The 27,344-nt window shown below is 40.9% G+C and overlaps 1 long non-coding RNA gene across 1 annotated transcript in view; it reads left to right on the top strand.

Annotated features, from left to right (window-relative positions):
* The window catches only part of LOC123599126, a 60,148-nt gene that overhangs the window by 9,417 nt on the left and 23,387 nt on the right, over positions 1 to 27,344 (top strand). Inside the window, exons 5-8 of the long non-coding RNA XR_006712989.1 lie at positions 18,003 to 18,109; positions 20,144 to 20,261; positions 21,560 to 21,706; positions 23,028 to 23,139. This is a non-coding gene — a long non-coding RNA (uncharacterized LOC123599126). The remainder of the gene's footprint in view (positions 1 to 18,002; positions 18,110 to 20,143; positions 20,262 to 21,559; positions 21,707 to 23,027; positions 23,140 to 27,344) is intronic.

Below are 27,344 nucleotides of genomic sequence, written 5' to 3'. Positions count from 1 at the left end.
TCTAAATTTCCTCAGCTTTCTGAATGGTGCTTAAAACGTGAAAATGCTGACCTGACCCGCTAAAAGGTGCCCTGAGAATCAAGTACAAGTATTAGAATGGACATACTTTTGAGATTTGTCGGGTACTGAGAGCTGTATTGGCTGGTCACCCCTCTCCTACTTTCCCTGCCTCCATCTCCTCTGCTTCACTATAAATGCAGTGATGATTCCCACCTGTGAGTTCAGACCAGCTCCAGTACCTGGGTCCAACTGGAGGGTGGGGGAGGTGAAAGAATATAATCTAGATTATTAAGAAATCCTTCCCACCGGAAGCAGGTGTATCTCCACGGACTCACACTGAGGAGCACAAAGTGCGACTTCTGGGCTTCTGTGTCCTTCTCTCCCAGGGTGTGTTTGTATGTTCTCAGTTTGTCCCAGCAAATTCATTCACCACGCGTGTGCGTCCTGAGCTGTGCTCTGAGGGCTGTCTAGTGTATCCCCTCCCATCCCCTCTGCTGCATCTGGCCACGGAACAGAAGACAAGGATGTGTCTGTGTGCGCCTGGGCTCACTCCCTGCCCGGCCTGCGTTGGCAGTGGCTCTGCTCCTCCTTCAGGGGGCGCACCTTGTGTTTGGTGGCCCTCTCTCATAGCCACCCCGACAGCTCTCTATGTCAAAACCCCCTGAGAGATAATTCCCACAGGCCCCTTGCCCTTGACCCAGCAGGCCCAGTGTTAACTCCTCCCTCAGCCTCACTTGGCAGCACAGTGGGTCCCAGGTCAGTTTTCTTTAACCCCGTCCCCTTCGTTGAAAATACTCTCTTCATGAAACTCTCCATTTCCCTTTCTTGCATGCATCTCTTTTCTTCCAGGACCACGACTATCCATCACCTGAGCCCTGGGAGCCCTAGGTGTGGTTCCCCTAGCCACAGGGTTATCTGCCTCCACCGTCTCTGTCAGTCCAGGGGCTAGCTGCCTAGTTGCTCTTCTGTAAACCAAAGACTGCTTGCCTGACCTGTGTGCAGTCCCTCCCCCAGGGTGTTGGCTGCTTGTGCAGAACTGTACAGACAGATCTCCTACAGCTGCCGCTGAAGCCCTCAGACCCCTAACACTCGATTGCCATCTGCTTCTCTAGAGGTTCCCTGCCCTGCAGATCAGAGCAGACAGCCTCACACCCATCTCAGTGCCCTCATCATAAGGGCTGAGACCACTGCCCCCGCTCCTCCGTTGCATGCCTCCCCGCCCCCCCCCCCCAGCCTAGTCTAGCCCCCAGTCTGTCTTCTTCCATCCAACTATTTCTCCTGCCCCCTGCCCTCCCTTGTCTTAGTGAGCCTGTGTCACCAATGGCATGAACCCTCCTCCCCTGAGCTGTGAAGGAGAGCTGTCTTCCAGAGGCTTCCCACTGAAATAACACAGGCAGAGTAAGAGCTTTGCTGATGCAAAAAGTGACCTCTGAAACTGCCCTTGAATTTGGAATGAAGATTTAAGAGGCAGAGCTGAAGAGTTAGACTGTCTTTCTCAAAAATCTGAAGCATTTTCCAGGGAGAATACGCATATCATATTTTACATCACCTTGATTTGGTATAATAGTATGTGTTTCTGAAAATATTTTCCTGAAGTTTATAGAACCAAATAAAAATGTATAATAAATATAAAAGTATAAATGTGTACATATAGTAGTCTTTTAGAGTATACTGTTAATGTATATTTTCTCCTTATCCAAGTATGATTGTATGATTATGTGCTTTTAGCCAATGAAAGCTATCAGGGCAAACTATACTGTACCTCCTCAGCTAAGGAGCATTAGCTCACCACACTGCATCTGTGGTCAGCAACGAACCCTCCACCTCCCTAACTTGAGTGGAGGGTATTCATCAATGCCTGTGTTTACTTTGTGCCACTTAATCTAAAGAATATGTTTAATCTCTAATTGATGATATAAAGCCACCAAGGGATAGTTCTGGACTTGCTGCAAAGAAACACAACATCCTGGGTGTTTGTGACTGGAGGAAATGTCAAGTAAGTGGTTGGGAATGAACAGTCAGTTAGGGATGGGTAAGAGGCCTTTGCCATCTTGAGGAAACTCAAAAACATTCCTGTAGCCTGGGAGGGTCATCCAAAAATGATAGCCATGGTAGCTGGAAGAAACAAGGTAAGAGACTTCTCATGACTTGAAGGGGGTTGAAGAGAATGAAGGGAGGGTCTGTCTGTGGATGGTGACATTGGTATGTTATTCCTTATTCTATAAAGAGACTATGCTCTAAGCACCGGGTCCAGCCGCCCTGCCCGTTTCCAGCATGGTACCCAACCTCTGTGCTAAAAAGACTCTAGGAACCATTTCTTTTCTGCTCTTTGTAACAGTTACCCTGAATATATTCTGGTAAATGAAACAAAGGGAAAAAATGGACTTTCTATCTAGAGCTAGCTACAGCTATGCAAAAGAGGCCAAACAATGCTAGCTACAGCTTTGCAAAAGAGGCCAAAATAAGCAGCTGTCATGCATTTATCAAATTCAGGACTCTCTCAAGTATTAAATCAATCCCATCAAAACAGTTTTATTGCTGATGGATGAATGGATTGAAGTAGATGTATAGCTTTAAAAGGGCTTGCCATTTGGAGTAGAAAACTTGCTGTGAGGCCCAGTGGCTTGGTGCCACTCTCTCAGAGCCCAACAGTATTTACTGAGTAGGTTCCAATTCTGTTGCTCCTGGGCTTACTTTTCTGAATTGTGCTATTTTAAGAGTATTCTATTTTCCAAGAACTTCAGATCAAATTCAGAACATTTCCGTAATTCTGGTGCATTGTAAATAGCCACGGTCATTCACTCAAAATCATTTCATGTCTAGGCCAGTGCTTACCCCAGGTTAGTTTTTTGGTGACTATAGCAGAAGGAATAGTATCTGGGTCTAATTGTATTATAAATTATTTTACTGTTTCTCTAATTAGCAATTTGACTCTGTAAACATGGTGACACAGTGGAGTCTCTCATTGTAATTATTGCTGAAATTAAAAAAAAATTTTAGTGTTTATTTTTGAGAGAGAGAGAGAGAGAGAAAGGCAGAGAGAGAAGGAGACACAGAATCCAAAGCAGGCTTCAGGCTCTGAGCTTCCAGCACAGAGCCCAACGCGGGGCTCAAACTCACGAACCGTGAGACCATGACCTGAGCCGAGGTCAGACGCTTAACTGACTGAGCTACCCAGGTGCCCCTATTGCTGAAATTTAAATGGAAGGCCCTGTTTTATGTATAAAGACAAGCAAAGCGTAAGTTGTGTTTCTTTCCCGGAAACAATGATGAGTTTACATTGATCTACTTATTTTCTTTCACCTGTCTTCATGCTGTGTAGTAAGTGGCTGGGGTTTGTGAGTTTATCTGGGACACAGTGGCTCAACCAAGTCTAGCAGCTTCAAAGAGCCAGGTTCTGTTCCCTTGATTTCTTGGGTCTCTAGGAGTGTTTGTATTTCCAAGGGACCGGCAAACTGAGTAGTGAACAACAAGTGGGCAACAAGAAACCAACTGTCACCTGTATGGTCATCTGTATGGAACAGCTTCTCCTTAGACCACTACACATTCAGTATCTTTAAAAGGACATTCAAAGGACTTTTCTGAGGAACTTTAATGTGGGAATTAATTTGTGAGAATGAGCAGAATTCCCCAGTATGAGAAGAATTCTCATAGCACATTTGTTCATTATGGAAGTGTTTCTTTTATTAGCTCAAAGAAACCAAAAGATTTAACCTCCCTACACTTGCTAACCACAGAAGCATGTTATTCAGAGTTGAGAATACTACAAAGTACTTGTCAGCTCCCTGAAGATAGGTAGAAGTGAGTGAATTTAAACAGAACAAGACAAGGGAAAGGGCTTTCTCATTGGAGAAATTGGTGGACGTTGAAATGAGCTACTTTTAGAAGACTATGGAGTTTTTTTTGGTTTAAAGACCTTTAAAAACAGGCATAGATCCCTATTGGTCTGTGGTTTATTTGATTTATAGACATAAAGGAATGGACTAGAGCAGTGCTTTTTTTTAAAAGTTTGTTTATTTTTAGAGAGAGAGTGTGAGCAGGGCAGGGGCAGAGAGAGAGACGGAAAGAGAGAATCCCAAGAAGGCTCCGCACTGTCAGCGCAGAGCTGGACACGGAGCTCGATCCGACAACCCACGAGATCATGACCTGAGCCAGAATCAAGAGTCAGATGCTTAACCAGCTGAGCCACCCAGGTGCCCCTAGAGCAGTACTTTTCAACTTGTGCTCAGTGAAAGGTTTCTCAGGGTTGGGTGGGAGAAGGTCAAGTGGAGGCTGGGATGAGCTGGTCAGACACAGGCACATGCCTCTTCTGTGAGGCATGTGCTACTAAACCCAGAAGAGATACAATCTTCATCTAGTTATTTAGTTCCAAACTTTAAATTCAGGCAAGGGATGATCAGGAAGCAAATATTAATGGCTATAAAGCATTGAAAATTCACTTTGGAATGAGAGCATTTCTTCTTTAAATATTGTGGCTAAGAGAACTCTCACCGAGTTTTAGTGTATGTACATTAGAGATCTCATACAAAGAGGTCACTGTGTGCGGCTTATAGTAGGAACTAAATAAATGTTGAATGAATGGGTGCAGAGGAAAGCAGATACAGCAAAACACATTTAGCTTATTTATTACTTGAATATTATTGGTAGAAGAAACATTGAACATATTTGTTGTGTAGAAAAGGGGTCAACATATCTTTTGTTCTGTAAGTATTCAGTTTTGTGGGTCACTCTATCAATGTTACAACTACTCATTTCTGCCACTGTAGCATGAAAACAGCTACAGGTAATATGTAACTGAATGGACGTGACCGTGTTCCAATAAAACATTATTTGGAAAAATCAGCATCATGTCAGATTTGGTGGGGGGCTGTAGTTCGGTGACCACTAGTGTGGAGCACAGATATGATCAAACCTCTCAGCTTCAAGGTATTTTGTGGGTAATGAATAAGAATATTAGGTGTTAGGGGTGCCTCATTGGTTCAGTCAGTTAAGCGTCCAACTCTTGATTTTGGCTCAGGTCATGATCTCACAGTTAGACAGAGCCCTGAGTTGGACTCTGTGCTGATTGCATGGAGCCTGCTTGAGACTCTCTCTCTTACTTTCTCTACCTCTCCCTGATTGTGTGTGTGTGTGTGTGTGTGTGTGTGTGTGTGCACGCACACATGCACTGGCTCTCTCTCTCTTTCAAAATAAGTAAATAAACTTAAAAAAAGAATATTAGGTGTGAGTATCATCAGTAATAGTGGCTTATTGTTGGATCAACATTTTGTGTAAATTTCTATTTCAGGATAGCCGAATAGAAAGCAACTGCATGTATATGTGGACAAATGTTCATTTCATTTTGCTATCATTCAGCAAACTATTTCTTTCTCCTATTTAAGCTCCTGTAAGGTGCCTCTAATAATAGAATATTAGAAAAAATATGTATTTAACAGAATAAAAAGTCTTATTTATGAAAAGCTTTGTGTGCCATAGATGCAGAATTTTTAACCTATGGAATTGATTCCTTTTCTTTCTTTAAACAAAAATTTTTAAGCTTATTTATTTTGAAAGAGAGAGCACAAGTGGGGTGGGGCAGAGAGAGAGGAAGAGAGAATCCCAAGCAGGCCTTGCACCATCAGTGCAGAGCCTGACACTGGGCTTGAACTCATGAACTGTGAGATCATGACCTGAGTGAAAACCAAGAACCAGATGCTCAACTGACTGAGCCACCCAGGCACCCCTAATTCCCTTTCTTAACACTGATAAAACCTTTCTTTAGGAAGGACCCAGTAGTAATGGAACCAGATAAAGTCAGTGTATTAATGGTAGGCAATCCAACATGACCAAATGCAAGATGTTGAACACAGCAGAAACAAAAATGGCTGACTTATAAATCGGCACGGATTTTGTAAATGTCTCATGTACTACAAAGCGACTCTCTTTATGGAAACCCTGACATATTTATTCTCGTCCTCTCTCTGTCTCTATCTCTATCTCTGTCTGTCTTTTCACACACACACACACACACACACACACACACACACACGCACACACAGAATTTTGTATAATTACTGGCACTTTTAAAATATTTTATTATTATGTCATCTCAATACTTATATTGATTACAATAATTGCATTAGTTCAAATCATTTCAAATTTGAACTACTTTATAAGAAGATTAGGACATTAATTGTTTTGGAATTAGAACTATAAAAGGAAGCAATCTTTATGCAGGGTGGATTTACGATATAATACTAATTATCTCATTAACCTTACCTGTAGAACCATTAACATGGTCAAAAAAAAATCCAGGAAAGTATAATATTTCAGTGCACAACATTTGTTAGAAAAACAATTTATAGCTAACTTGGGATGAATATCATTATGCAAATTCTTTTTTAAAAAATATCTGATAAGTAGCAAGAAGATAATTAATACAAACTTGCATGGTTGGATCTAGAAAATATCTGGAAATTTAGCAAACTTGGTCCTGGGATTTGTGTGGCCCTAAATAAATCTTTTAGCCTTTACCTCAGATTTTCCACTTATAATGCAGGGTGTCATTTTTTAGAATCACAAATGTAAGATAATGAGAAATTAGGTGAATTTATCTGACAATAAGCTTTTACTTTTATTTTGTGTTATTTTTACTAATAATGTTCCTGAAACTCAGATGAAATGATTTGTTTATGGTCTCATAGCTCACTGGAGCTTTAGGGGTGCAGGGGGTGCTTTTCTATGCCAGTGTGGCCTGACTTTGACAAGAATGGGGATTTCTTGGTGAAAGCAGGTGGTCCAGGCTGGGGTGGTGAGATCATTTACTCAATAGTCTCATCCGGCTTCCCTCTGGCTCCACCATCCCTACAGTTCTCCCTGAATTCAGCCTTCTCTGGCAGAGCTGGAGAGACAGCGGGGAGGTTCTGTCGTAGCTGTTCATGTGAGGCTGGTGCCTTGGAGTCCATCTCAGAGAAACAGAAGCCGTTTCTGGCTTCTGTTCTGTAAAACAAGATGACGGTAAATAGGACGTTCTGGGAAACTGATGGTTCTGTTTCTTCCTTGTGTCTGCCACTGTGCTACTGCTCTCGGTTCTCACCAATTATGCATGCCCTGCACATTTTTTTAAAGGCTTAGACAAGAGCACAGCAACGTATGTTGTTCTCTAAGATAATGCACTTTCTTGGAGTAAAATCACCAGATTTTGGGTGAAGAGACCCGGTCCCAATTGTGGTTCTTCTACCCCAGATCTTCTATTATTTGCAACCTTGGGCTCATCACCTGGCCTCTGAGCCTCGCCTGTAAGGAGGGGATACTGCTATCTACCTTAAGGTATAGTGGTAACGAGAAAGAGAAATCCCAGCTCCACCATTTCTTAGTGGCAAGTGATGGAGGGAAAGTTACTCAACCTCTCAGTGCCTTGGTTTTCTCATCTATAAAATGAGGATAATTACATAATATCTACCTCATAGGGTTGTTGTGAAGATTGAGTCACTACATGTGAAACACTTAGAGCAATGCCTAGCACATAGCACGCATCAATATATGTTAGCTATTCCAATTACAGTTATAATATAAAACTGATTTGAATAAAAGAACTAAATTAACGTAAATAATTATTTATTAGTGCCCAAATAAGAGTTGGCTTTAAATGCATTTCTCAGAGTGTGGGAATCCATCGATACTTGGTAGAAAGGACTTGTTCCAAATATCACATTCTCTCCATTTTCCTTTTCGTTCCTTTTTATTGTGGCTGATTTTTCTTCTCCTTATCTTCAATTTCTCTTCCATACTCTGGGAAATGAAAAGTGATCTTGAAGGGAGAAGATGAAATTCTTTCTACTCCTCAGAAAAAAGAGGCTATAAAACTGCAATATAATAATGCTAACAATAAAAATAATATGTAGTCAAATCTGCAAGCAGCAAAAACAAACTCAGCTCGGCTTTGTTTTTTGGTGTGGCTGATGAAAGCCTGCAAGTTTGTTCAGTGAGTTGTAGGAAGCAGAGCACAATTCAGGTTGTAAGGCATCCCTGCAGTCCAGTAAAATTGTTGAGACTGGATGGGGGAGGGCTTTATCAAATGTTTCTCTCCCATGTATTTGTAAGTTTGAAATGACACAGGCTTACTAGGTAAATAGATTAAAAATGTGTTCCACTGTGAATGATCTATTGTCTGGGACAAATATTCTGCACATAGACTATTAGGATACTAATCTGAAGCGTGGGTGTTGTAAAGGCGGACAATGGTAAGGATGTGGGTTATGTGTTATTGAGGCGACTGGGTGGTGACTAGGAGGCATTTGAGTAGATTTCCTATAAGTTCCTCATGTGCTTCTGTCTGATTTACACAGCTGGCTCCTTGGAGGGGGACTCTGCAGGACACTGCTAGCTGTCTATAAATAACGAATGGTTCTACAGAGAGAAGAGGACTCTGAGACCACCAGATAGTGGTTGATATCCACTGCCGCCTCTACCCCAATCTGTCTATTTCTGTCTCATCTATTTCTGTCTATCCTTTATCTATCTATCTATACAACCATCAATCATCTGTTATCTATCTACCCATATATATCAATCAATTATCTATCATCTATCACATTTATCTATCCATCTATTAACTGTTTATGCATCCATCCATCATATGAATTATGTATGTATGTATGTATGTATGTATGTATGTATGTATCTATCTATCTATCTATCTATCTATCTATCTATTACCCTTCCATTCATCTTTCCATCTATGATCTCAGATTAAATTGAATTCAAAGACACTGTTGCAGCGCACCTGGGTGGCTCAGTCATTAAGCATCTGACTTCAGCTCAGGTCATGACCTCACAGTTCATGAGTTCGAGTCCCACATTGGGTGACCTGGAGCCTTGCTTCAGGTGGGCATGAACCCCACATCAGATAAAACACGAACCCTGTTTGTGAGCCCCACTTCTCTCTCTTTCTGCTCCTTGCATACTGGTGCCCTTTCTCTCTCAAAAAACAGAACAAAACAAAACAAAAAACCAAGACACTGTTGCAGGAATTGTCAAGAATCCACATTAAGTGAGGGGATACTGTCTTTTTTCTTTTAATATGAAATTTATTGTCAAACTGGTTTCCATACAACACCCAGTGCTCATTCCAAAAGGTGCCCTCCTCAATACCCACCACCCATCCTCCCCTCCCTCCTACCCCCCCATCAACCCTCAGTTTGTTCTCAGTTTTTAAGAGTCTCTTATGCTTTGGCTCTCTCCCTCTCTAACCTCCCTTTTTTTTTTTTTTTTTCCTTCCCCTCCCCCATGGACTTCTGTTAAGTTTCTCAGGATACTAAGTGTCTTAATCCACATTAAGGACAAACTGTGAAATGGGTTTAGACAGTCTCAGTGGACCGGAATATCAATAGTTTAGTGGAGAAATCCCTCATCTGCAAATTTAGAAAGTCCTCATTAAAGCTATGTGACTTAGCTGATAAGAACAATTTCAGAAATTATACTGAGTTTGAGCAATAGTATACATATTTAAATTCCCCCAAGAATGTGTATATGCAGAGAAGAGCAACAATGGCCTATTGTACCCATAATCTGTGCATTAAGGAGCCCCTCAGTGCACATTTACACAGCAGACCATGGCCTGACTTCAGTGGCAATGAGCTGTGGACTGAACACTCATTGAGGGCTCCCAGGCACTTTCCCTTGCTTGGTAGTAATAGTGCCAGTGGAACCGTTACATGTACTTAGGATCCTAGTGTAACAAGCAGGATGAAATGAATGCATTTCTGCCTTTACTGCTACAAAGTTGTTATTTTTCCCTTTAAAGGCTCATTTCTATTGGCATTAACTAAACACAAGAATTCCCAGAAATCTAACTTGAAAATGAGAGTTGAAATCTATGTGAACAATGTTATTCAGAATTGAGTCATGTTATAATATACTATATATCATGTATTGTCAAATATTGCTTTGGTCTGCAGACATAATTAATATAATCCAGCCATTAATAGTATGATATATGATCCAGGGACCTTAAATATAACAAAATGCAACTAATATTTATCTCTAATGTGCTATAATCTTTATTCACATCACAAAGCATTAACAAAGGGTATATTCTTTAATGCTACACTCCCAAGGGTTTATTTGAACTTTTTTTCTGGTTTAATTAGCTTATTCATTTTAATTAGAGTACAGTGCAACATTTACATGGTGTTTAATCTGAAAGCTAATCCTGTTTTCTTAAAAGATTAAGTACAGTAATAAATACAAAATAATGGTGGCTGTATCTCATAGGACTGGTACTTTGGCTACATGAACAACTTCTACTGGAAATTGAAGAAACATAGATTTTCTCTAGTATTCTTTCGTTAAGACATAAATGCCACAAGAATGGTTTTCGAACTAATTAAGAGCTTCCACAAAAGCCAGATTCCTACCCTGCCCCCTGACTCATGGATGGTCATACTTTTTGGATTTGAGGAGGAACTCCCATCTTACAGCCTGTATTCGTGTGTTTAAGCTTTTCTTTCATGCCCCCGCTGAAATTCTCCCCTCTCATGCCCAGTGCATCAGTGCATCCTGATGAGGGAGTCAGACCTTTTTATAGAGACAAGCATGTTTGGCACTGGCATTCTTCCCCAGCCCAGCTCCTGCCTTTGCCTTTGGCAAATTCGTCACCCATGTGCGCAACCTGTATAGTGAGCACCCTGTCCCTCAGTTCCTTGACCGCCACATCGATAATGACTTTCTCTTCCACTCGGAAGTCACTCACTTCCATGGTCACACTCTAGACTCGCCATGGCCATAGACTGCACTGCTTTGAAGTCCTTTACTCAAATGTGCTACTCTTCAACCCCTACTTCTTCTCCTTCCTGCTTCTGCTACAGCAGTACGTGGCTAAGACTTCTAGTCCATCAATTTCTCCACTTCCTCCTATCTTTAGTTTCTTCCCAATCTGCTTAAATTTCATGGTCATTTCAACCTCTTTCTTGCAAAGGCCGTTGGTCCCCTTGCCTGACTCATTCCGTAATAAAACTATATTGGATGACCCCAGTCATTCACTCACCTTCCCGGTGTCCATTCCCAAACAAAATCTTTCCCATCACTGTTGAAATGTGAGTTTGTATCCCCTGCTTAAAAGAGCTCTCCCTTAGCTTCACCTTCTCATCAATGGCCTCTTTCATCGTGAAGAGTCCGAGAAGACTTGTACATACATAATTATTTCACTTCCTCACTTCTTATCTGCTCTCTGTCCAGTTCCAATTTGGTTTCACCCTCACCTCCCCACCAAAATTCATCTTACTAAGGTTGTCAATCACTTTCATGTTATCAAATTTAATTGACACTTTTTAGTCCACAGACCATCCTACCTCACAGCGGCATTTGTCAGAACTGTCAATTACTGCCGTTTTGAAACACTTTTTCTCTTGGCTTCAGCAACACATTTAACTTCTACTCCCTCCTTTCTTTCCAACTCTATCTTGGGAGCTTCTCCTCTTCTTCTCTCCGAACTCTATGTAGAATATCTCAGAAATTGGTCCTGGGCTCTCTTTTTTTCTCAGATTCTTGAGAAATTTCATTCAAAAGCTCCTAAAGATCAAAAGACCCATCTATTTGGAAAACACAAGTCCACAGAAAGACTTGTACATAAATGTTCATAACAGCTTCGTTCACAGTAGCCCCAAACTGGAAACAACCCCAAGGTCCATCAATGGGTAAATGGATAAACAAATGTGTTATTTATATAATGGAATACTACTCAGCAACAAAAAAGAATGAGAAACTGCCACACACACCATGGATGAGTCTCAAATGCATTATGCTAAGTGAAAGAAGGCTGAATAAAGAGTATATACTAGATGATTCCATTTATTTAAAATTTTAGAAAATGCAAGCTGATCTGTAGTGACAGAAAGCCAATCAGCATTGCTTGAGGCTGTGGGCAGAGGGAGGGATGGACTGCAAAAGAGCATAGGGAAACCTTTTGGGGTGATGGAAGTGTTTTGTATCTTTATTGTGCAGTGGTTTCATAGAGGTATACAGTAGTCAAAACTCAGGAAATTGAGCACATTAAATAGGTGCGATTTGTTATAAGTTATACCTCAATAAGGTTGGCTAAAATCTATCTGCTGACAAGGCTTGCATTTCTGTCTATAAACACAGATCTCTCTTATGAGCTTCAGACTGTGGATCCAAGTATTCAGGTGATATCATAATTTTTATATTTCATAGTCATTTCAGACTCAAGTATAAACCTGAACCCCCAGGGTGCCTGGGTAGCTCAGTCAGTTAAGCGTTCAACTCATGATTTCAGCTCAGGTCATGATCTCACAATTCACGAAATTGAGCCCTGTGTCATACTATCAGTGTGGAACCTGCTTGGGATTCTCTCTCTTTCCCTCACTCTCTGCCCTTCCCCTGCTCGTGTGCTCTCTCTTTCTCTCTCCCAAAATTAATAAATGAACTTGGAAAAAAAGTAAAATAAAACTGAACTCTGGATTTATTCTCCCACAGGCTTCCCCACCAACACCTAGATAAATTGCTATCTTAAGGAGACCTCAAAATACAGTGGCTTAAATTAAAGAGGATTTTATTTCTGTCTCCCAGAACAATCTAGAGATAGGGGAACCATTGCCTGTAGTGTGACTCTACCTTCCTAATCCCAAGACTCCATTTCCGGTTCTAAGAGTGCTCCAGTTCTCTTCCAGTCCCAGCCAGCAAGGGCAGGGAAAGGGTCAAAGAAACACTTGCACGTTTCTTTTTCAGAGGCATAACTTAGAAGTGTCAAATGGCCATACTTCACAACAAAGGAGGTTGGGAAACATTATCTTTATAAGATTATATATATGTTCAGCTAAAATTTTATTTCTGTGGTAGAAGGCAGAACTGATGTCAAGAAACAGAGCTTCTGGTTTCCTTGAGGGCATGTGGAGACCTGGGCAAATATGTTTTTGTGGGACTCCATCTATTTATGCAATTTGATTAAAAATGTGTTGCAAAATCCACAGCCTATGTGAAGTTAAGTGATTTGTTCATGGAGATTTAGATAATGGGTATAGTATAGAAGAGATACTTACATATTTGTGTATTGTCTAATCAGTGTACATGTCTAAGCATCTCTTTATGTTCTTTATTGTTAATTGCATTATTCCTGGCTGATTTCATATTTCCCATGCAATAAAAAAGTAGAAATACTGTTATTACAATGACATGGCTTTTTGTCATTGAAATAGTATACATCTTATTGTTGCGGCAGTAACTAATACCATTTATTTTAATGCTGGTTATATCGCTACTCATGATATGACATCATCTACCTTGCCACCCTTGAATACTGGCTTCCAATGATCTCAGATTGTCCTGTGCTTCCTTGATAACTACAAATGTAAGTCTTACCCAGAGTATGTGGAAAAGGCAGTTATTTTCTTGTAGTTTAAAATTTGTCATTCTTAAATTTATGGCATAAATGTGGAACAACACATCTTCCAACCATGCCTTTTCTTGAACTCTTCAGGTTGGAATCACTGCATTCATAGAATGTGATCTCTTACAGTGTTGACTGCATGTCTGTAGGGCACAGGGATGAAGGATCCATGGGCAGAGAGGAGCAGTCCATTTGCAAAAGGAATGTCCGTTCTTCATCCAGCACAGTTTAAGATTGACCTGAGACAGTATGGTATCACCACATCCATTGAGGGCAAGAGAAGACATTGCCTGGAAGGATGTATTGACAGTGGGGAGCAATGGTCTTGAAAGCCCTCAGAGGGGATACACACTCCTCTGGCCTTGAGATGTCTTTTTTTCCCACCCTCCTTGGTGCAGGCCCTGGGATGCAGGCTGCTTTCCTCTGTAAAAGCAACCAGCAGCCACATTTCACCCTGCTGTTCTTTTCTCCAGAAGATAGCTATAGAGTGAGATATGGTGTTCTCAACCTACTGACTCCCAGCTGACTTTGAGTTTAAGCATCCAGTACCCTTAATGAGAAAGGTGTGGGATAACAAGAGGAAGGTGTAAGCTTTCAGAAAAAAGTTGCTGAGTTCTCATCGTCATGGTTCCTAGGATAGATACTGTTCCTTTAGAGTACTGTAACTAGAAGGACTTTTGGACTCTTACTCTCAGTTTTAATTTCTTTTCTTAAAAAAAAATTAATTTATTTTGAGAGAGACAGAGACAGTGCGAGTGGGGGAGGGGCAGAGAGAGAGGAGACAGAAAATCCCAAGCAGGCTTCGTGCTGCCAGTACAGAGCCCAAAGCAGGGCTTGAACCCACGAAACTGTGAGATCATGACCTGAGATGAAACCAAGAGTCGGACTCAACAGACTGAAACACCCAGGCCCCCGTTAGTTTTAATTTCTAAAATTACTTACTCTTAATTTAATTTCTTTTTTTAAAAATATATGTTTATTTATTTTTTTTCCAACTTTTTTTTATTTTTTTTATTTTTGGGACAGAGAGAGACAGAGCATGAACGGGGGAGGGGCAGAGAGAGAGGGAGACACAGAATCGGAAACAGGCTCCAGGCTCTGAGCCATCAGCCCAGAGCCCGACGCGGGGCTCGAACTCACGGACCGCGAGATCGTGACCTGGCTGAAGTCGGACGCTTAACCGACTGCGCCACCCAGGCGCCCCTGTTTATTTATTTTTGAGAGAGAGAGACAGAACATGACAGGGGAGGGGCAGAGAGAGATGGAGAATCTGAAGGAGGCTCCAGGCTCTGAGGTGTCAGCACAGAGCCTGATGCGGGGCTCAAACTCATGAACTGTGAGATCATGGCTTGAGCTGAAGCCAGATGCTTAACTGACTGAGCCACTCAGATGCCCCTCTTAATTTAATTTCTAAAGGTGAAGTTTCTCAAATCACTCTAAATGCAGGAGGCTTCTTTAGCTTCTTAGGAAGTACTGTCCAGGCCTGGCCAACCAGTCTAGGCAGAATCAAAGTTGTCGTTTTATCTCTGGTGAACAGAGGCCCATAACACCACCTGTCCCTATTTTCCATTGGTGGGTGGCCTTATACAGTTTTTTTTTAACTTTTAATTTTTTAATTAAAAAAATCGTAATTCCAGTACAGTTAACATACAGTGTTATGTTAGTTTCCGGTGTACAATATAGTGATTCAACAATTCCATACATCACCCAGTGCCCATCACAACAAGTGTACTCCTTAATCTCCGTCACCTATTTCACCCATTCCCCCCCCCCCCACCTCCCCTCTGGTAGCTGTCACTGCAATAAGACTGATGAAATCTATTATCTGTTACATTTTATAATCATCATGGGAGAGTGATGATTTACTCCAATTTTAAAGATGAGCAAAACGATATGCAGAAAGATTAAATAATTTTCCGAAGTGTTTCTACCTGTAAAGAACTCAGTGTTTGTATCTCAGTTGTTATCTGAAAGGGAATAAAACACAGTGTATGCATCTGACTCTGATGTCACCTGAGAAACTGGTTTGGAGAAATTTTGATGAGCCAGTGCCAGATTGCTGTCTCATAGGGTACTTGTTCTTGGAGGTTGTAAGCTGCAAGAGGAAATATACCTCCTTAGGAGATTAAGCTGGACACAGCCTGGCCATCTGCTCTCTTGGCAGGGGCTGACATAGGCTGCCTTTATGAATAAGGGAGATGGAGCAGGGCATGTCACCGGCCAACAGTGCTGCTGGCACTGAGGCATGGAGGCAGACAAACTCCTAGTCTGGTTGACTGCTGTCAACATCTTAGAGTCCATGGAGTTGACCTACTGAAAATTGTAGGTCTGGAAGGAAAGGGATGAAGGGGAGTCTTGATAGCAGTACAGCTCTAATGGTGGAAGGAAACCCTATTTTGGCCAAACGACTCTGCTGGGTATCATGCTAGGTGCTGCAGTTAGAGCAATAAACAAGAGAGTATAGTGGGATAGCAAGACATTAAGTATACACTGACACACATAATTATTTGATTATAATTGTGATAAACTCTATGATAAAAAGCAGAGTGTTCTTTGATAGCATATAGTGGGGAGGTCTGTGTCTGGGTATGGAGTGGGTTTCAGGGAAGTCTTTCCTTGAGAAAGTGACATCTGTAACAAACCCAATGGGTTGTTTGTAGCACACCTTATAGATTGTTTACCAAATATCCAATTTCTGTTTCCTCTTCTTTCCTTAAAGGACTACCATCCTCCATTTTAATTTTTATGTATCCAACTTCCTCTATCCAGCCATGTTCTTCAGGGAAGATGGCCCCAGAATATAGGTCTTGATTGATCTGAGTTAATAATGATTGTTTTGCCATTGATTAGTTTAGGTATGTGTTAAGTTAGGTATGTGTTAAGTTTAGGTATGTGTTAAGTTAGAGCCCAGAGGCAACCCTTTCTTCCTCTGAATGTTGTCATGTCTGGTGACCTTGAGTGAAGCTTACTTGAGGACAAATCCCACTTACCAAAGGCAGAGCAAGAAGTTGGAAAGAATCTTGGTTCTTAGCTTTCTGAGCTCAATAAATCAACTGTGGAGCACCCCTAGCTTTAGATTTTTTGAAGTGTTTCTCATTATGTGAACCAGCTGAGTTCGAGTTTCTGTTATTTACACCTCAAAAGATAACAAGAATTATCTAGGTGATGAGTGTGAGTGGGAAGACCACTCCAGACAGAAAAACAAAGCATGTATGCCCTGAAGTAAAAATGGAAAGTAGTTCCATGTGGCTGAAGAGCAGTGAGCGAGGAGGAGTGGAATAAGATGAAGCTGGAGAGTTGGCAGAGGTCAGATCGTTCCACTGTCCTTCTTGGACATTACCTAATAATTTATATTTGAGCTCCTTACAGGCATATCCAGGTTTATAATTCTTTTTTTTAATGACTCCAACAGAATGCTAAATGAATCTTACTTTTACTTCTGTATAGTGGAGAGTGGGAATACTTATATACCTTGATGGTTTACAATATGAATGAAATTCACTTGTAATTGCTCAGTTCTCTAAATTACTTGGCTTATGTAACTATAGCTTGAAGTGGTTTCTATATTGTAGCTCCTGACCTGTTGTCTGGTGGGACTGCCTGAAGGTTACCCAGTCTCAGTGACCTTGAATTGGGTCTTCAACATATAAGCATTTGGGGCAATACTTCAGAGAGTAGTTACTCTGGTTGTGTTTGTTATTATGAAGCTGGAGATATTCAAATTCTTTGGTCTAGGGATCTGAGGGAGAATCTGGGAATTCTATCAAGTAATGAGGAATAAGTCCATTGGCTCTTGCAGAAGAGTTCCCTTGTGATCTCAGCAGGTGGGAGAGGCTCAGAGGAGTAGTAGGTCCAAATATATATCTACTGAGGGTACAGGCTCTAAGAAGCTAAATTATTAGACAAGAAACCTGCCTGCTCAGCTCAACCTTGCCCATTGTCTTTGACTCTTCTGCACTTGTGGGGTGTTTGCCTTTTTCTTACCAGGCTCCTCTGGTTATCTGCTGGCAGGGGAGCCTTCTCTGGATGTTAGCCTATAAGATTTGGACCCTGGATTCCAAAAGCTCGGGCTTTGGAAGCAGATGCCACCTAACAGCTGTGTGAACTTGAGCACATTATATTTACTCATCTATAAGATGGTAATGATGATAGAACTTAGCTCCTAGAAATGTTGTGAAAATCAAAGCAAGTAATCTATGATAGGGCTTAGCACAGTGCAGATATTCAGTCTATGATATTAATTATTAAACTCACGATTGCTAGTCATTTCTACCATTAGTATTTGTGGGTTGGGTCCTGATCCTCCAATGAACACAGTATGGAGGACCTTATCACCTCTGCCATTGTCTTGGTTAATACAGTGCCACAATACAACGGTTTACTGAGCTATGTCTTAGGCCCTGTGAAGCAACAACAACAACAACAACAACAAATTCTACAGCTTTCAGTGTTCACAAGCCAGAAGGAATACCTTGGCTTCACCATTTATTTCTCACAGTAAGATCTAATCCAAGAATATGATTGTTATTGTGAGTCTGAATTTTAAAAACTAGGGCTGTAAAAATCTTTTAAAAAGTTTCCTGGTAAAAACAGTATTTTGATTTGTGCTCTTTGATAGATATGTTGAACCACCTAAATCTACAGATTCATTACAAGTGCCACTTCATATTCAGAGAGAGTGATTTTTTTCTCCCTTTATGTGGACCCCTCTGGGATGTCTCCAGCGTAAGTACCGCTCTGAGCAAACCATGCTTTGCAAAGTCAGTTATTTGTTTTACTTCTGCCAGAATATTGAAAGTTTGCCTGGCGAACATTCCCTGAAATCAAAATGACTTATTATCAGGCTTCCTTTGCTTTTGATCCTGCTGCAGGATGGTGTGTTTTCCTAATGATGCAGAATCTCTCGTTAAGTTCAGGAAACAGGATATAAGGATAAGTCAATTGACTCAATTTATGGACATAATAAAACGGTCCCTATTACCTTCAGCAGTCAAGGCAAGACAAGGTGAAACACAGTGTTGTAAAGTTATTATGACAAAATAGTTTAGTATTTACCTGACCAAATAAAGTGAAAATACTGCATTTATTTTTGAAGCGGCATTTCAGACATTATGACCGAAAATTAATAGTGGTAGACGATCATTTATCCTGTCGCACTGGGATATTGCAGAGTTCACTCAAAGCCAGGAATATCTGCTATTAAATCATGGCAAACTAAAAAAAAATTTTTTTGAAGTATTTCCTTGTGTCTGCTCTATGTCTACTGTTGGCCCCACTGAGCCAGTGTTAACAGCTAAGGCATTTCTTTTTCCATCTTGTAATATAATTAAAAACAAATTTAGAAGCAGAATAGATGTTTTGTATGTTAGAGCCCTGTTAGTTTTGGGGAAGGCATTGGCAATGCACACAGCTGTTCCTGACAATTATAAACTCAGAAAAGAAAAAAAGAGAGGACAGAAACCAAATTGACCAAATATGGTTGCTTTTATCTTCCAGTGGGAAGCAAGTCTTTGGGGTGGCCACAGGAAGAATAGATGTATATCAAGTATTTTTAATCTGCTTTACGTTAAAAAACGATGGACATAAGGCTTAAAGGGTATAGAAAGTTTTAAGTAAAGATACCCAAGGGGTACGTAGGATATTAGTAGCTTATGAAAATACTTGAGGTTTGGGCTAAATTTCAGTTTACTTCTGGTTTTTAGTTAATTTCTAGACTCTGGAGTCTAAAGTAATTTTATGTTTCTAAATTAAAATGGGACTGTGACTCTAAGTTGGGTAAGCAAGACTGTTGACATCGAGCAAACATGAAAAACTCCTAAGTTTTATTCTGAATTAGTAATACTCTGTTTGCATGGGTCGATTGTGAGTTGCAGAGTGACCAGCAATAAGATGCTTCAAGTCTTTGCTAGCTATCACTGGTATTAGGCCTATCCTTGACTATGAAATTGCATCTGGCCATGCTCTCTTCCTCCTCCCCCATGGTCAATCCACCTTAGCCTGCATGGCTTCGTTTTTAAATTTTTAATTGTTCTATTTGTTCTATCTCCTTCTAACATTCTGCATAATTTATTTTTTATGTTCAGTATTAATTGTTTGCCTTTTCCCCCCCTCCACTCTGCCATGTAAAGCCTGGGTCTTTTGTTTTGTTTTGTTTTTCAGTAGGCCGCATGCCCAACGTGAGGTTTGAACTCATGACCCTAAGATCAACAGTCACACCCTACTGACTTAGCCAGCCCTGCACTCCCAAGCCTAGATCTTTGATTTATTCACCAATTTATTTTGAGCATCCAGAGCAATGCCAGGCACATAGTAGGTGCTCAATAAATATTTTTGAATGACTAAATCATATCCTTCTTTTGCCTAAAACATGATAATCATTTTCATTGGCTTTGTGATAAAGTGTAGCTTCTTTATGTGGCATGTACAGTCGAGATCCAGTTTAAATGTCCAAATATATTTCTTTTCACTTTTCTCCTGAATGGTTCCAGCTGTACCAAACTATGGCCTACCTTGCTTGTGGGCTTTTGCACATGCTGATTCTTTTGCTTGGATTTCTCTTTGTCCTCTTCCTGAATAACTGATCAGGTTTTGGGGACTCAGTTTAGATTTTTTTTTTCCCCAAGAAGTCTTGCCAGGCCTTCCAAGTCTGGGTTAGGAGCCCCTCCTATATATTCTGCCCTTATCATAGCAGGTTTATATGATATTGATTGCCATGGACTAACCATCTTTCTTTTTTCTCCTTTAACTTGTCAACTCTAGGGAGCAAGAGCCAGACCTACCTTGTTCATAGTTTTCTTCATATGAAATGCATTGCTTAGCACCTTGTAGGAGCTTCATTGTATATATGTGGAATCAATGAATCAACATAAAAGGAAGGGTATGTAACTCAGACATCAGCTCCGACCATCCTACTCAGAAAGATCTGTGGAAGACTGGCTCAATGCCCTTGTCTCAGGCATTTTGACTGTTTCTCAGGGCTTATCACCTCCAGCCCCAATTTCCTTTTTGTCCCTTAATTTACGATGGTGCAGTGGTTAAGCATGTGGTCCTGCAGCTCCATCATCTAAGCTAAAATCCTACCTTTGCCATGCTGTGCTGATGATGAGATCAGAGGAATGCAAGAAGAAACTCATCCTCCCTGATCTTCCTTGGGTTGATCGTCCTTTCAAGGATAGAATAAAGATTGGCTCTAGAAATGTATCACATTCAGCATTTGACACCAGATTAAAAAAAAAAAAAGTGTATCAAAAGGTTTCCCTTCGTTTGAGGAATTCAAGGCATTCTTGTGTTATGTGGGAGGAAATCATGCTTGATCCAATTTCCTGAATGTATTTGTGTGTGGCTCTAGTCTATCCCAAACCGAATATTGTTGACAGTAGAGAGGTATGGAAAGGGGTTCCTGTTATCAGTCAAATGAAGGTATTAAACACAGAAAAAAAATCCTCCGTGTTATAGTTGAACCCTGTGTATCTTTTTAAAAAATGAACATTTCTGCATTTATTTATTTATTTGAGAGTGAGAGATAGGGAGAGTGCACGAGCAAGGAAGAGGGGCAAAGGGAGAGAGAGAGAGGCTCTTAAGCAGGTTCCACATTCAGTGCGGAGCCCAATGTGGGGCTTGATCCCACGACCCTGGGATCATGACCTGAGACAAAGTCAAGAGTTGGACACTCAACCGACTGAGCCACCCAGGTGCCCCAACATCTGCATTTAAATTATAATGTGTTTCTTTGTACTGTTAACAATGCATCAGAACTGGATTTTTTCCCTCATCTGAACATAAAATAAAAATTTAAAGAGTATTGTGATGCAAGCTTACATGCACGAACATACAGACATAGGCATACACAAAATTAAAATTGTGTTTGAGGGTATCAGAGTCATGTGCATTCCTGGTTAGACAGTTCTAATTCAGCTGGAGAAAAAAGAAAAGGTTTTGGTCTGTGACAGTTTTACTTTGCAAATTCAGAATGCTAAATGATATCAACACAAAAAGTCTTCTTTGAGCTCTTCTTTTTGTTATGTGAGAACAAATACATATTTTATGAAAAAATTAAAAATAATGAAAAGTATTGTGATGGCAAGCACTTTAACATACATAGCAGAGAAACCGATGTGGGTGTTTTGGGTTTCAGAGGACATTTAAATATGACTTTTCATACTTTGTTCTTTACAGATAAACCTTTGGCGTTGATAAAAGAAGAGCAACAGCAAATCCCACCCCCGCCATTTACTGGCCTGTTAACTTCTCTCCGCCTGAATTTCCTCAACTGCTAAGTGGGAAGGATCGTGATAATCACAGCATGTACCTCGCGATACCTTGGTAAGGATTCAATTCATTTGTACTTGGGAAGTACAGAGAGTCTAAGACATAGTAGGTCTCAGTAAGTCTTAGCCCTCCTGATCGACTACATAAACAAGGCTGTTGCATTTAGCAGAGTCTGCAGTGAAGTTTGACAGGTCGCATGGTTACCTCACAGCAGAGAAATGAGGCATCCCTTTTGGAAAAAGTGCTCTCCTCCCTCCCGCCATCAGGATCTCTCCCCAGTGCACTCTCCAGCAGAGAGCTCTGGCCTTTGGCTCTCTTGCCAGCCCTTCCCTTCCTCCCCTGTGCCTTTGCTTTTCCACGGTCCACACCTCTGCATTTCTCTGTGCCATGGCGGCTGGAAATGCCCCCTTCTTCCCTCTGTCTCTTGCAGCAAACGTAAGCTCTCCTCTGCCTCAGGCGGACTTCCAGACTGGATCAACACCCTCTGTGTGCTCATTCCAATGACTGGGCCGTCTCCAGCGTTAGCAGATGCTCATTCTTCCTTGAACACGGCCATTTTCCTTCAGAGGCAGCTGTGGTTTTAAATGGCAGATTGCTTTTCTTCATTACAAGTAGAAGGAAAAAATAACGATAAATACCTTAATGGGTGTGTGTGTGTGTGTGTGTGTGTGTGAGACAAGTAATCACATTGTTTGTGAAGCAGAAAACACTAACCAGTCCCAAGCTTTTGCTTTTAAGTCAATGCAGTTCCCCTTTGTGTGAACAGGCCTGGTGGAGGCCTTTTACTCTAGAGAAGCATCCTTTTGCTTTCCTCTCAGAAGTCCTGCCTAAGTGCTGTGTTGGAAGCAGCCACATTAGCAGCGTTGAGCTGCTGCAACATTGTAAATGCCAGCAAATAAAAGTGTCAGCAGCCTGGCTGTGGGAGGCTGGCAGGGCCCGGAGTTTAGTGCTGTTCTGTCCAGATCGGCCTTTCGAAGGGGGCTGGTTCATATCCAGCCCACACGAGTAGTGATTCAAAGTTATTTCCTACTGATGGCTCTTCCTGACCCCAGGAAAAGGTGTTTGGAGTTCTCCAGCCGCAGCCCACCAGGCAGGAGGAGAGCCTAGTCAGCTTGAACCGCCCTCTCTCTGCAAGAGACGGTCCGTTCTAGTTAATTGGTGGCATTTCGAGTGGTTGGTGGAAGCTTCCCTACCCCCGCCTATACTGATAACAGAATTTTTGTATCACTTCTGATAGGACCCATAATCGCAGGAAAAATATAAGCAGACTTGTTTTCTTTTCACCACTGGATGTATTTATTTACAAAGAGGGACTTTAAACCACCAGAGACACATATCACTTATGGGTAGTAAAACTCTTCCCCGTGATTCACAGATTTCTCGGGCTGTGCTTCCTGCAACATGGAGGGTCTGTAACAGCACAGAGCTCATAAGGGAACTTCAGCCATGTCTGTCTTGGGCCGTCGCACAGATGATTCCTGCATTTGGTGAGGTGGCAAAAGCAAATAGTGTTTTAGGCCTACGGGTACATTTTACATTTGCATTTGAGAGGAAAATGCAGCTTTGGGCCTTGGAATTGACTGTGTAAAAGAAAATGCTTGTTGTGTGTAGTGAATATTCAGTGGCCTGGCTTTCAAAGCTCGTCTGTCCACCAACAGCAGGATCCTGGCTGTCTAGCCAGGAAGGTTTCTCCAAGGTAAGGTCTTAGGAGAGGAGGAAAACAGAGCCCCCTGTCGCCTAACACTCTTTGTAATGGGCATGTTAAAGTCTTGGGAGACCACAGCCAGCCATTTCAAACATGTTTTGAAGGCATGGGAAAATGCCACAGATCATTAATAAATGAAGGAAACAAGCATGATGTCAAATATACAAGTATGATCTAAACCCTGTGAAACAATGGGTGTTAGACATACACCAAAATGCCCATGGTTGGTGGCAAGCTTGGGCATCTATTTCAGTCTTGTGTCTATTAATAATATCCAGTGATTTCCAGGCTTTCCATAGTAAGCATATATCACTTTTTAAATCTGCATAAAATAAGTGTTTATTTAAAAAATAAAGTGTAACACCCTACTCCCATCAGTGATGGATTTAAAGGTTTTAATTTTACACTGAGGCAAAATCTATTATTACTCTCTTTTATTATTCTCTGTTGGAAGGTAAAATGGCCCCAGCCCTCTTTATCCATCTCTTGTGATTACTGTGTCTATGTTCACCTCGAAAATAATGATGTTTTACATATGCCCTGGGTTAGTGTATTTGTGATAGATGTTAACTTTTGGGGGGCAAGTCAGAACCACTTGGTTTTAGCTTTGATGTGAAAACTTTCACGTTTTCATTTTAGAGCAAAGTGATAAAATTCTGTAAAAAATTGCAGCACACACACATACAGCACATATATCTACATATAAACATTTGCCAGCGACGGGGCACATGGGTGGCTCAGTCGGTTAGGTGTCCCGACTTTGGCCTAGGTCATGATCTTGCCGTTCCTGAGTTCGAGCCCCGCATCAGTCTCTGTGCTGACAGTGTGGGGTCTGCTTCGGATTCTCCCTCTCCTTCTCTCTCTGCCCCTCCCCTGCTCTCTTTTTCTCTCTCTCTCAAAAATAAATAAATAAACCTAAAAAAAGAAGTTGCATAATGGTGGAAGGTAGACTATGATAAGTTAAAGATGAATATTGTAGGGGCGCCTGGGTGACTTAGTCAGTTGGGTGTCCAACTTCAGCTCAGGTCATGATCTCACAGTCTGTGAGTGGGAGCCCTGCATCTGGCCCTGTGCTGACAGCTTGGAGCCTGGAGCCTGCTTTGGATTCTCTGTCTCCCTATCTCTCTGCCCCTCCCCCATTCATGCTCTGTCTCTCTTTCTCTGTCAAAAATAAACATTAAAAAAATTTAAAAATTTGCCACTGTTATTATTGTTATAATAAAATCTTATTTTAAAAAGTAATCAGGTAATTAGATAGCCTAAGTTGCCAAGCTTTTATTTCATTTCATTTCATTTTCTTTATTTTTTTTGCCAAGATTTGGTTTTTGATATTTGACTATTATAGGGAGAAAAGGAAAATTTCTTTATGGGATAGCTCCAATCTATTTCCTTTCTTTATTAAAGTAACAGTGGCATATATGTTTTTAATGGGTGTTTTACAAGATATAACCTTAGGTTATATCTATTCTGCCTATTCTCATGAGCCTTTCATATTTACATTTATGTTCTCAAATAGAAATTCTAGAAGTGTATTTTGAGGAATAAATAGTTCCATGACATATTTTTGATAAAAGGATTCTGTGCCTCAAAAGTTTTAGAAACACTATGTACTATGTCACTTTCAACTCTATTCTCAACTCATAGACTCACATTAAATGTTTTTGAAATGTTCTGCAACTAAGAAATCCCTTAAACTCTGTTTAAAACAGTATTTCTCAAATGTATCCAACCAGGATATTCAGAAGTACTGCTTTCAAAGCACTACATGAGCCCACATCATCAAAGAAATATTAACTGACTTTCTTTTGCTGTTCTGAAAAAGAAGCAGGAGAGAAGACAAATAAAATGAGCAGAATTTTCTATAAAAATAACTCAAGAAGGGTTTTATGCTTAAGTCATAATCCTCTGCCTCTAACCCTTTGATTAACTGCAGAGTCCCTCAGCTTCTCAAGGGACTGTAGCAGCCATTGCTTAAATTCAGGTCACAGAAACACTAGAAGCCAGAGTGTAGTTCTTTCTGGCCATCTCTGATAATTTTGATTTATCCCCTAACTTTAGGGTAATGATTGTAGTAGCTGTATGTTGATCTATTTGGTGTAGACTGTTACCACGACCACCACCCAGCTCCCGCCCCCAACCCCAACACCATCCTTTCAGCTTCATGTCTTTCTTGTTTCTTGACCCCAAAGTGATTGCATGAGTGCTAGAAGTCTCCTTTTGACACCTCTTGCCCTCCCAAACCTATTACGTGGGTTGGCCAATGGATCTGCATTCTAACAGGTACATGCATGGTCTGCAAAAGAATGGCTTTAAGCTTCTTAGCGGCAAAACTTTGACAGTATCGTGCCTTTGAGAATGTCCATGAAGTCTTCTGGGCCTAGTTTGTCTGTGATATTTATAGTTTTCAAGCGCTGTGGCTATGTTTGTTTGTGCAGTGCCTAATGTATCGGAATCTTTCATTATTATCTCTTGGTGCTTTTGAAATTAGTTTTTGCACTTATTGAAGGATGGGCAAATCCGTAAACAAAGAGAAGTGGTTGGGATGTCATAGCTGTTTTATAAAAGGTATCCATGACAAGGCTAATTGATTCAGGGGACTTCGTTTTCAATAAAGGAACAGAGATTAGTTTACTGTCGATCTTAATTATTCCATCCATCAACCATTTGTTGCCCGGGGCAACTGGCATCATCTTTGCTGCTTGCTAATTTTAGCTCATTTTACTTAGTGAGGCTTGGTTCTTTTGTTTCGTTTTTGTGGATTTGGATGAGGAAAGAAGGACCTGACATTTCTATGGGTGAAATTCTAAGCTGTGCTATGCTGAATTCACCAACAGACGACATTTCTGTTTTTAAGCACTTGATTGAAATTCATATACTGTAGGTGTTTGTGGATATATGTGCAGATGTACAGATGAACCCATAAATAAACGTAAATAACATGAACCTGTAAGTGAACATCATCTAACCTACTTGCAAACAAGCCAAAAGTGAAGAGAAAACATAATTACCATCGCCAGAGGATATTTGGTCAAAGTCTCAAAAGAGTACTGAAGTTCTGGCTCTTGGAATTTAAATATGCCTAGTGTTCTCTAGTTATTATTTTTAAATTAGTTTTTGGTTTTGTTCTGTTGAACTCCAAGTACTATTCCACCTTCCTGCACATCTCACCAATGGATTCTGTTCCTTCATGTACCCTTGCTCTGTCTGCCTCTGCACTGCACTCTCTTTCTGGACTGCTTTGAATATGTGCAATTTGGATAGAAGGGCATTCTACCTGGATCCATAATGGAAGGAAGAGAAGCAAAAGACAAGAATTTGCACAGATAAGACAAAATAAAATGCTTTTAGAAAAAGAGCAATTTTGGGCACCTGGGTGGTTCAGTTAGTTAAGTGACCGACTTTGGCTCAGGTCATGATCTCATGCTTCATGAGTTCGAGCCCTGCGTCAGGCTCTGTGCTGAGAGCTCAGAGCCTGGAGTCTTCTTCGGATTCTGTGTCTCTGTCTCTTTCTGCCCACCCCTCCTCATGCTCTGTCTGTCTCTCTCTCAAAAATAAATATTTAAAAAAAGAAAAAAAAAAAAGAAAAAGAACAACTACACGGCTAAAAATGCTGGGCACATATATTGTGAATGCAACATCATAAAACTTGTTTAAATACTGCATTTAGATTTTCAATTGTCCGGAAGGTAACTTGACTTATTTGGAGTTTTATGTTGGGGCTCAGTCACAACTGCTTGGTACCTGCTATTCCTTCTCATTGTTTTACATTCTCATCATATGACTATGCTGGGTAAATACGATCATACCTATGCAGTTTTCTAGGATAACCAGATGAAATTCGTAACAACCTAATCCAACACATTTAACTGATTTCTCTTCCCTTTTTTGCAGCATAGCAGTTAGCATAATAGTCCCGAGGTCACATAAACAGCTCCTGTCTTTGTTAGATATCCTGTTTGCAAGGAACAGAAATCCACTTAAGGAAAG

Source organism: Leopardus geoffroyi, chromosome C1, assembly GCF_018350155.1.
Source record: "Leopardus geoffroyi isolate Oge1 chromosome C1, O.geoffroyi_Oge1_pat1.0, whole genome shotgun sequence".
Lineage (NCBI taxonomy): Eukaryota > Metazoa > Chordata > Mammalia > Carnivora > Felidae > Leopardus > Leopardus geoffroyi.
This window is presented reverse-complemented; position numbering and strand designations above follow the sequence as displayed.